A 12,217-nucleotide genomic window follows, 5' to 3' on the forward strand; every position below is an offset into this window, starting at 1 on the left:
AGTTCAGGATGTGTCTTGGATAGTTATTATACCAACAAACTAAATTTTAGAAAAGTAACGTAGACAAATATAATAAATCGTGCAGGTAAAAACTAGCCAAGTCAAATCCTGAACTTTAATTACATCCCAAGTGAACTAGAACTTGGCACCCATATAGATCTCAATTCTTTTTTCAACGAATTCAACAACGACGCATATTCTTAATATTGATCTTGGCTCTCATTTCACATTTATGTTTTTGATGGGATTTCTTATTTCAAGATTATCCTTAGCCAAAGGTTGACGAGTAGAGAATGTCTTAAATTTGTATTAATCTTGCATTCTCCAACAACATTTAAACAAGGATATAAAAATTTATATTTTACCTAAATGAGCAACAATGTCTGAAATACCGTCCCACGAAATATAAAAGTTAACGGTTTAACATCATGATACGCTTATCTAAAATCGGGTATCGTAAAATGTTTATGGTAAATCGATGATGAATTTCCTTTGAAGTGAACTTCTCTTTTTAGGCGCTTAAGGCCCCATTCGCACGACAGCTTAAAAAGCGTTGCGTTAAAACCCGACGTTGGCGCTTTTTTACCGTTTCCAATATTTGTGTTCATACGAACGCTTAAAAATCACTTGTGAGTCGTACTGTCACGTACGCATCTCAGCAAAGCCATACTTTATTTGCCATTACGACGTATTATTTGAATATAGCTTGAATATTTCAGGAATTTGTAAGCATAAGTTGACATTTTTAAGGTGAAACTAATAATAATCTTGACGATTGACACCAAAAATTGACACTTGACAGCCAACTGACAGCAGCGCCGGCGCTTTTTTAACGCTTGTGAGAACAGATACACGGAGATCCGTATGCTCTATTCAATTTGACGCCAACGCTCAACGCCGAAAATCGAACAGTGCTCGATAAAAAAGCGCCGCGCTTAAAAACCGCCTTCGTGTGAATACATACATGGTTATCCATTTGCGTCATTCAAACGCTTTTTTAACGCGCGTTGAAAAAGCTGCCGTGCGAACAGGGCCTAAAGCTAATCGTTTATAAGTGGCATTGCAAGATATTATAGGCCCGACATTGTCTGTTTTTATTAAATATCACGATTCTCAAAATATGTTACTCTTCAAATATGTCTAATTAGGAAAAAATGCTAACATATAAACAGATGATGAACCAATATTGCATGTACAACTGGCCTTAAAATTTATAGTTTATGATGGTTCATTATTTTGTAAGTGGGTAGTTTTTGCACAGTGTAGTTTTTCCTCAGTCACCCGTTGACCCCGAACGCTGTAAAGGGTTCGAAACGTCGGGATGTAGTATGATTTAGATTTAGATTTAGATTTAGATATTTATTCTCATAATACTAAATTACATTATAAATTATGCTAGACTAATCTACATGAATTTATATTATGATCGTCATTCATATTATTATTTAATAGGTACAAATAAAAAAAAATTACTTACAATAATTAATCTTATGTCAACAATTTATCCATTCATATCAAAACAAAATACGGGAATAACTAAGTACGAGTAGTTTAAAATGATCGTCATGTTTTAAATAAAAACTAGGTACACATTACATTATACATAAATCAATAACTGAGAACATGTCAATACGATTCAATTTACAATTTATAATGTCAATGTCATATACTCATTTACAGAATAAAGTGGATTATCCAATAAAAGGACTATGAATTCAATATACGCGATATAATCCGTTTCAATAGTTTTATTTCATATAAACACATCCTGAAAAAGGTATTTCCGATTACTTCAGTTCAGAATGTGGGATAATTCGGAAAAAGACCCATTATTCGATCGTTATTATTTGAGTCGATTTTCGGAATTACCCGACTATACCTTACTTATCATATTATTTCCCTATAGGTGCCTTTTGTGTATTTTTTTTAGTAACAGAATCTACTATAGTACCTAACAGCCTAAGCCTACCTACCTAAGCAAATAGAGATATATATTTCTAAAATAGTTTCTCCTGCAACAATGTAAGAAGCACCTAAGAAAACTCGCACAACTACGATTACCAGATATTCACAATTTCACACTGTACATTCCGACCAGTCGGCAGCCAAAGCTACATTATTAGGTTAAGATAAGCACCGGCAATAAATTCGACACTTCGCGCCGTCACCTCGTATAAAACGCACTGCGATTACCTGTAATGGCACAATGGGGTTATTGAATATCCCACCTGCCGTTGACAATACTCTCTTAAATATAAAGCGTCGTACGCGCACTAAGTGCGTGTACGCTTTATGCGAATAACTTGGAAAATATATGTTTGAAGAGTTTGACTGTGTAATCGAAGTGAGTTTTTCGGATACTATGAGCTTTAAATACCAGAAGATAAAAAAAAATAATTAAAGTTTCTGTATAAACTGGCAAAATAGTTCTTTACCTATAGATGACAGAAATGTGCAATCAAGCGTGAGTCGGATTTAATTACTTAGTTTTTGATCCGCCCCTACGGGTTTTTTAAAGACATTTCATACACGTTCCACATAAAAAAATACATTGTTAAAAATTGGGTATTGTACGGAACCCTTGGAACGCGAGTCGGACTCGCACTTGACTGGTTTTTGCTCTTGAGTGTAACTGCTCCAACGTTGAGCGATATTAAAAATTGAAAAATAACAGCAGACGATAAAACCAAAAATACTTATGGTTAAAAATTTTACAAATCCAAAAGTTTACTAATAGCAAATAAAAAGACGGTGGCTTGTTTTGTTTGCCAGCTTTTATACCATTTTCCCCGCACGGACCTCTTCGAAAGCCCAAAATAATGTGTCTGTCCCATCTTTAAAATTGTGCAAAAAAAATATGAAAAATAATTAGAAAATAAAGCTTAAGACATCGTTTTTCATGAAATATATGATCAGTTGAGCCATGAAGAGATTTTTCTCAAAAAACACAACTCAAAAGACGTAAGTGCCGCGAAGATACGCCCTTTTGCTTGTATGGATTTTTCATATATACCTAGTGAGAAGATACGGAACACTCCATTACGTGTGGTCCACCACGGAAATGTCTGTTTTTTAATACTAAAACTGCTTCACCATTTGCTTAAAGAAAAGAATCAATAAATTGTAAGTGAAAATGATATTGATCCAGTTGTTTTTATTAATTAACAAAAATAATAAAACAACAGCAATAATACAAGTCGACCATAAACACAATTTACTGCTGGATCGAATTTAGAGTGCATCCGAGTTAACACTTTTTATTTTACACGGTCATTGCTCCTAATAATAACGTTGTATATTCTTATTACGTAGGTACGTATACATATACATACGTAGAATGCGAATGTAGAAATCGTATTTACTTTTTAGAGCTCATATTTTCCTGCGTCGGTTTCAATTTGAACTTCGTTGTACAGACTTTAAGGTTGATTTCGCATACTCACAATTTCGTCTGATACGTTACTGAGAATTTTAGTAGTGGAATGTTTTCTTTGCAGCCACTAAGTTTCGCTTGGAGTCAGTACTTGTATTTTAGCGGCGACTTTAATCTTCGGAATTTAAAGTTGGTGGTTTGAAAGTTTATTCATTAAATTACTGCTTAAAGTCAACGGGATAGAAGAGAAATATTATAAGTACTGTTCGCAAAAGCTTATTTTATTTTAACTGGATATTTCAAAGCAGCACTGTAGGTTAAAGTGATATTCGGATGACGACAGCAGCAGAAGTTCTATATTGACGCGTAAGATGCTACTGTCTAAAGAGTGGCGGATGAAACGTTCTATTCCAACCAATAATCTTCTTCTTCCTCGCGCTATCCCGGCATTTTGCCACGGTTAACGGACTAGCCCCTATGACGTAATTAGCCACTTTGACCTTATGTTGGCAATCACATGATTATGTTTTAATTTGCTCCACCGTTAACTATGTTCTAATCAAGATCAATTACCATACCCACTACCAAAGTCGCAGCTGCATCATCAGATAGCCTTATTAAAACCGATTGATACCCTATCATCGTTCATACCTAGAATAAACCAATCGTTATTCGCGGCATAATCTTTAAATTAATAAAGTAAATCGATCCGACTCCCGTTCGACTGGTTTCTGTTTGTTAAGGCATGTCAAAACGTAATCTAGCCGTGGACACTTGCAAATGAACGTGCATCACTCCTTTACAATACAAATTTAAAATATACACTTACAAGAATGCTGCTCAAAGGAAATTGAAGCTTTATTTCCAAGAATAGGTTCCAATTCCGCTGACATTTGTGTTTAACAACAGCAAATAAAGCGATATAGTGTTTATTATAAAGCTGAGTGCATACGTGCGTTTCAAGCATGCATGCTACGTCCTACAAATGAGGTATAGCTTCGTACGAGGGCAAGTGTTATGTCAAGGCGAATGCAGGTAATTAATGCAAAGTGTAGCTAAGGACTAATTATGTAGACAGGTTAGGGGAGCCTAGCGCATGTATATGAGAGCTATTAGGTATATCGCACGAATGTTGGCATGTTAATAGCTTTTTGTGATTTAAATGAATGGATAAGGGTAGTTTCTCCAGGCCTTTAAATGCGTTAGCACAATTAATTTCACTTATCCTTCCAGTATTGTAGGAGTTTTAATGTGTTTCTTGTACAATATATTTTATGAGTTAACCTTACCTAGGTTTTGGCCACGTGTAAAAAAAATATTATATTCGCCTGTTCATGTTCATCATTAAGTTAGTGCAATAAGCGGCCCACTCACAGCACGAAAACATGATGGCTTGTATTAAAATATTTCGATTCAAGTCCCATTTTGTATTAATTTCAAATATTATACTCTGGAAGCAACTCATTAATTTAGACGTCTAACTTATTTTACCAACGGCCGCGTGCCGCGACGCATCTCGACCAGTAGGTCTAAGATGGTCGATTTTTTATCACCTGTCATCATGTCTGTCATATTCTGACAAGTAAGTGTGAAAGTGATGCATGACACGACATGTGATAAAAATGCGACCATAATACCGCCGCTGATGTTTTACAACATCTTTCTAATAAACAATCAGTGTGCGCCTAGCTTAACAAAACTCGTTTTGCAGCTAAGAGAAGTAGAGACAGTATAAAAGGATGTTAATTGGTGTTCCTTACTTTCTGAAGATAATTGAGTCGTAACTAGGATGCTAGACAATGCGAATACCTGGCAACACTGTCGCACGTCGCGCACCTTGTATTTGCATACAGAGGCCTTTAACTTACGTGCGGAGGGATTCCTCGGTAATTACTTGTACGATACGTTAACAGAGGCTGAACACGTGTTTTGGTGTTCGATTATCGCCGGACAAGTTCGTATCTCGATATTTAAATTATAACTACAATTACAGCTAAATACGTGTTTTAAAGGGCAGACCGATATCGTATCTCCCTTGCATGTCCCTTATCACTTGCGTATTGCAATGTTAAAATGTTTAATTTTGTTGAAGTCTTATTTTTAAAGTAGTATTTATCTGTACATAGTAATAATACGGTTTAAAGATGAATTCACAGCTATTAATATGTTTAAATCTTGACAACTTTACACACGTTATTATATGTTATTTTCAATCATGAAAGTAACATAAAACGTTTTAACTAACCATCAATAGCTTATAAAATACAACTAACAAAAAAGAAAAACCGGGCAAGTGCGAGTCGTACTCGCGCACGAAGGGTTCCGTACCATAATGCAAAAAAAAACAAAAAAAAAAACAAAAAAATAACGGTCACCCATCCAAGTACTGACCACTCCCGACGTTGCTTAACTTTGGTCAAAAATCACGTTTGTTGTATGGGAGCCCCATTTAAATCTTTATTTTATTCTGTTTTTAGTATTTGTTGTTATAGCGGCAACAGAAATACATCATCTGTGAAAATTTCAACTGTCTAGCTATCACGGTTCGTGAGATACAGCCTGGTGACAGACAGACGGACGGACGGACGGACTGACGGACGGACGGACGGACGGACAGCGAAGTCTTAGTAATAGGGTCCCGTTTTACCCTTTGGGTACGGAACCCTAAAAAAGATCATAAACTTACTCGTACAGTGATTTTAATAAAAATAGTTAATTTGAAAATTGGTACATATGGAATGAAGTTACATAGCCTAAGATTGAAACATAAAATGAATAAAAATGTCATTCTTACTCTCTTTTTTACAAATTATGAAATTAAAGCCAATTTAAATATTTAGGTATATGATCATAAAATATGCATAACTATAAAAATGTTATTTTAAAATAAGTCCGTGTTGTCCGCTTAACTGGAAACAACAAAGTTTTCGGAGTTCACCATGCAAAAGGACGAAAGTAAAAATATGAACCACAAAGCGTTCTTGCGGTGGCTTTGTATCGTTTTCAATCTACGTTATGAAAGGATGTTGTAAGCCACACAAAGCAATGTGGCTCAAAGCTTAATAAGTATTAACTGCCCACTCCTGTAAGTTTGACCGAATTATTCTAGTGTTACATTGGCTTAAAATTATTTGTACACCTATTAGGTATGTAATTATCGACAATTATGTAATTATAAACATCGACATTTAATTTTGGTTATAAACAGTTTTTCACTGCAATTCTGCTTAACGTAGCGTAAGCATTCCATAATATAAAAATATGTATTCTTGATCATTTATTATCCGAGTACCTATTTGTGTAAACTGTTTATTAATTTACTTATATTAGAATGTAAGTAATATTTAATTTACCGAAACCTTAATGTAAGCAGGTCTTACATTATTTATTATCAAGTTATTTTTATAATAACTGCTGTGCCCAATAGGATCCCTAATGTAGTCTGTAAGTTAAAATATTTATTTTTATTTTTTGAATAAGGTCACTATCGAACGGCTAGTTTATGCGAGGCACACAAACTGAAGTGGCCCTACACCATACCCCAACATGCACTAAAATGACCATAATGAAGAAGACGATTGTAAAAAAAGCCTACCCCAAATATTTGTATTACAAACTGTGAGACGAAACAAAAAGAGGAAAAAGAATGAGGTTACGTTTTAAGGATGACTCACGTTAGACCGGGCCGTGACCGGGCCGGAGCTTCCGGCGCTTACTTTTCTATGACATGACAGGTGATCACGAGATGCTTTCCACAGAAAACGATGCGCCGAAAGCTCCGGGCCGGACACAGCCCGGTCTAACGTGAGTCATCCTTTAGTCTACAGCAAGTATAACATGTCAGTTATCAAAGGGATACCATCAAACGTTTGCGAGCATCGTTAAAAAAACTTTCTTACTTTAAATTCCCTTTCAACAGTTTCCCGGGAAAAAAAACTCAGGCTGTTCTATTTAAACCGTCAAGAAAGTTACGTTCGAGAAAACACCGAAAACAATTTCTAACGAAAGCAAAATGAATTATAGAAAATTGTTTGGAACGTTTAATAATATTTTACCTCGCATTGGGCTTAAACTTTTAAGACGTGTTTTCTCGTTACGAGTTAGCAAGGGAGGGGCAAGGGGGCCGACATCAAAGTGAATTAGCGAATGTTATCTAGGGGCGTCCGCTTGTAAGCCGCTTTGAAGTTAGACTACCTGCAGCGAACTCCGCTGAAATGTGCTAATGCGTAAGGCGTTTTATTTTGATACCACTCCGGGTGAGGGCTTGAAAACGCGATACTTTCATTAGAAAAAATGTACACCACATTCTGCTTTAAAGATTTTCCGCTTTAAATCGTAATATTCGCGCTGAAAAAACGCTCCCATTTCCTAGCTAACGTCGTCATTTTAACAAAGGAGGGTGAATAGATCTCTCTTATAATAGAGCTCCTGAAGGGGTTGGTGCCGAAAATGTTCATGGATTTTTGCGGACCTTTTTGTGGCGCAGCGAGCTCGAGATAACGTCGCACTCGGTCTAAATGCAAAACTACCCGCAACTAATTTCACATTACAGCGGGCGACATGAGCTCCGGAGCGATGGATACACGTAATATAGCTGTCCTTTAGTTTACTATGCGGCGAAACAAGGAACTTAGGTTAGAAATATGTAGGCACTTACATTTGACGTTGTTATATTTTTGCCTCAAGATCAATCATGAGTGAATTTGATGAAGGATTGGTACAATTGATTTCCCGACATGTGTGACTCTCGCAAAAGAACGTGTCATTACATTCCATTATTTCTAAACGTAGAAATATTGTTACCTTGTATCGTTGCATTACAATAAAGCTACTCAGACCAGATCAAAGGTAGCTAAGCGGGTACGGTGCCAAATGGTGCTGGTAGAAGCTTTGCTTTGGAGCTTTGTTGGCGCTTGGCTCATATTCGGTAAACAGATTTTAAGTTTACAGTGAAACTGGAACGCTGGAACCACAATGCTGCAAAAAGAAACGCTATTTTGTTTTTACGTCTCGTGGTTTCGTGCGAATATTTAACGAACAAATGTGAACTGCGGCGTTTCATATTTAAATCCGGAAAAGGAATGTAGGTGAGTACTTTATGCATGTGCTTTTCTACCTACATGCAACTCTAATGTATATATATTATAATACCGGCCAATATGGCCTTCATTTTATTTTTAAAGTTAATATGTACTTCCTTAAAATGATTATACTCATATTGTATTACTGATGAACAAAACTCAAACTTCTTTAAGCGAATATTTTAAAGAGTTATCGTGATCGTTGTCATATTATGTCCATTGATAACTGTATAATTTTTCATTTCACGATTTTCACTCCATACTGTAGGTACTGCCAAGTAACTGCCTTCCTACTAGAAAAAATCGTTATCACTATACTATAGAAACGTGATTCAGCAGCTTAAAAAAGACAGATTTATTTTTCCCTTAATACCTTTTTAGGGTTCCGTACCCAAAGGGTAAAAAGGGTAAAAAAAAATTTACTAAGACTCCGCTGTCCGTCCGTCTGTATGTCTGTGTGTCACCAGACTGTAACTCATGAACCGTGATAGCTATAAATTTTCACAGATGATGTATTTCTGTTGACGCTAATAATGACAACAAATACTAAAAACAAAATAAAATAAATGTTTAAGTGGGGCTCCCATACAACAAACGTGATTTTTTGCCGTTTTTTGCGTAATGGTACGGAACCCTTCGTGCGCGAGTCCGACTCGCACTTGGCCGGTTTTTTTGGCTTGATGCGTGAAGCAACCATAGTCCATATTCAGATAGTGTCCGCAGGGAAAACTTCCCCGGGACAGCGCTCCGCGGCTCGTTCGGAATGCAAATTTGAAAATAACGACGGAAGGGAAAAGCGGGAGACTTATCTTGAAGGTTTAGGAAAAATATGAGAAAATAGTTAAAGAAGGAAAGTAACTATACTCGTACTCTGTCAAGCATTTTCCGTCAGTAGAAAAAAGCGGCAAATTAAAAAAATGTAGGCGCGAAGGGTTATCGTCCCTTTAAAATTTAAATTTCGCGCCTTTTTCTACTGACAAATTTGTTTGACCAGCTATATATCGTTTTTCACGATATTATACTAAACCATTAAAGTGTACACATAAGTAACAATACTGACTTCTAAAACTACAATAGAAATATTTTTTGTACCATGTCGATGGCAAAAATGCATACGAAACGCCGAATGAATAGACGTTAAGTTTTTTTCATCACACTCGCTCAGTAAATGTGGAATTGCACGCAGGTTTAGCGGGAGTTATAGAAAAAGCGTTCTCCCTAGGGAGTTATGAAGTTTCTAGTGCCATAATTAACAGTTTTTTGTCTTTATACTTAATTTTTGTATCGCAAGTGTGATGAAAAACATTGTGTGTAACTCGTGGCGTAATAATATTGCAAACTCGAGTCTATAAATCGCTCCGGCAAGCCGTCGCGATTTAACTTACTCTCGTTTGCAATATTCAACTTACGCCCCATGTTGCACAATGTACTTTGATATTTTTTGGTAATCTTCATAGAAGTGGCTGCAACCTTAGTAAAAAAATTGATTAATAAAGGTATACCTTAGTGAGAGACGTCAACTGTACTCTAAAAAATGTGTTCGTGTAATGTAAAAAAAAACCAATAGAACGAGATAATGTCTCACCTAAAGACTTACCCCCTTATTCATAAACGTTTACTAAAGTTGATAAGCCGATAATAATCGTTTGTCCCTTTCCGACGTATTGGTATGATGGAAAGGGACAAACGATTATCGGCTTGTCAACTTTAGTGAACGTTTATGAATAAGAAGGTTATTTTTTAACGAAAGTATTATTGTGCTAATTTTATCAACTAAACAGGAGGTATGTTCTGCTTAACAGTCTTACTTGTAAAACTAAGTTAGCAATCGCTTATCGTTTAAACCAAATCATTTTCCTACCCAGCATCATAGCCTTGAGCCGTAGCCTCAATTTTTTGTTCTTTACAATGACATCGTCTGGCGGTATAAACTCGTATTACAATAAAACCTCCCAACGTATATAGTAAGTACAAAGCAGAAAATACCGCAACATTTATTCCAAGCTAAAGACAAAAGATGGACCACAATGTATGTTTTCGGAGACTTTTTCATTCGGTTTACATCCAGTTGTAGCATATATTTATTCCTACTTACACTCAACTATGTTCCGATTTTACAACAGTATAAGAATTATATATTCAAGAATAGAAATAATCATAAAACAAAGCAAACAACGACAAAGATTTTGCTTTATAAAGAACCCATTATAAAATATTTTACTTAGGTCGCAGAAATCAATTTTCTTTCAATTGTTGAAACAGCAAGTTATTTTTTTGACATTATTACAATGAAAACTTGAACAAAATGCGAAAACTGTTCAGTTTCAAATTATTTTTCTCGTTTCAAATTATTATTTGGCATTGAAGCGCTTTATCCCCCTTTATGTTTAATCTCTATTAACGAAACAAATAGGCATTCAAAATTTCAGTGTCCAGTAAAGATATCAACTAACTACTATTTAACGATCCAGTTCGGTAATACGATCTAAATAAGTATTAACTACCGCGTTATCGAAACTATTATTTCATGCAATTACTAAACAATTTATGACCTAATAATTACAGCTAAACAAGCAATCTACGTCACCACTGTCCATTATAATTATTATGAAGTGTACACCTACCTCTGGTTATTAAGGGTTGTAAACATAAATTGATGGAGTACTAAAACTTAATTTAAACCCTTAATCAATCCTAGGTATGTAGGATAAATGTTTACGTTAATTAACTAAAAGTAGTAATTTACAGTTAGATGACTAATAAAATTTACTCTCTACGTGTATTTATTTCACTGTAATTCCAATATAGCGACAAAAATATCCAGAAATATGTCTATAAAAAATTTGGTTGTTAGTGCTTTTGTACCTTTTGTTAGCGACGCTACGACAAGACGCGGATAATTATAAGTTAGATTAAGATCAAATTCGATTAAGACTGTATTCTCAATAAAGATTTATTTGATAGGTAGGGAAAACCGCGATTAGATTGTCAGTAGTCATAAGTATTCAAAATATCCGTTATTTAACTCGTAGGTTCGTAATAAGTTTTAGGTCACCCAGTAAGTTAGGAAAAAAACATGGTTAAACCTATTTCCCAATTCCCAAGTAATCACTATAAACTTAGTAAAATAATGTAGGCTCTGTCATTGGTTAACCAAAGAAAGGCGGATCAAGACAAGGAAGTCTCAATATGAAAGGGACAGAATGACCGCTTCTCATTGGTCGGCCAAATTCGAGCTCAGCGCTCCGATACAGCGTAATTTTCACTTAGAAACATACACGTTTCATTAATTAATTCGTAACCTGTTAAAGTTACATCATAACAATATTTGTAGATATTATAGGTCGTTAGCCTAGTCACCTAGTTAGATAAGAATCATAAGGCAGTCACAGGTAGACAAAGGCCTGCGAGTCGGCAAAAGGGCCATAAACCATCCATTGTATTCATTTCGGCCGCTTTCCTATCTATTGTAAGCCAAGTCGTAAGGACTAGTGAACTTGTTATCGTTTGTTTTTATAACTAATGAACGTAGTTAACTATTTGTAATAGTTTTAAGTCAGTAATTAATCGGATGTATGTAATATGAGTCGCAGAACGATAGCGGGATAATGAAAATTCACCCGAAAATGACCGTATGACGTAAGCGACCAATCACAGGCCGATTAATTCCGCGAATTAAGACATGATTTTATCTCCCTATCGTAGGTGACTCTCTTTCTTGATTTTTCGTATAAAAGTAAGACGGAACCGCTTCGGATCGTAC

Source organism: Cydia splendana, chromosome 14, assembly GCF_910591565.1.
Source record: "Cydia splendana chromosome 14, ilCydSple1.2, whole genome shotgun sequence".
Classification (NCBI taxonomy): domain Eukaryota; kingdom Metazoa; phylum Arthropoda; class Insecta; order Lepidoptera; family Tortricidae; genus Cydia; species Cydia splendana.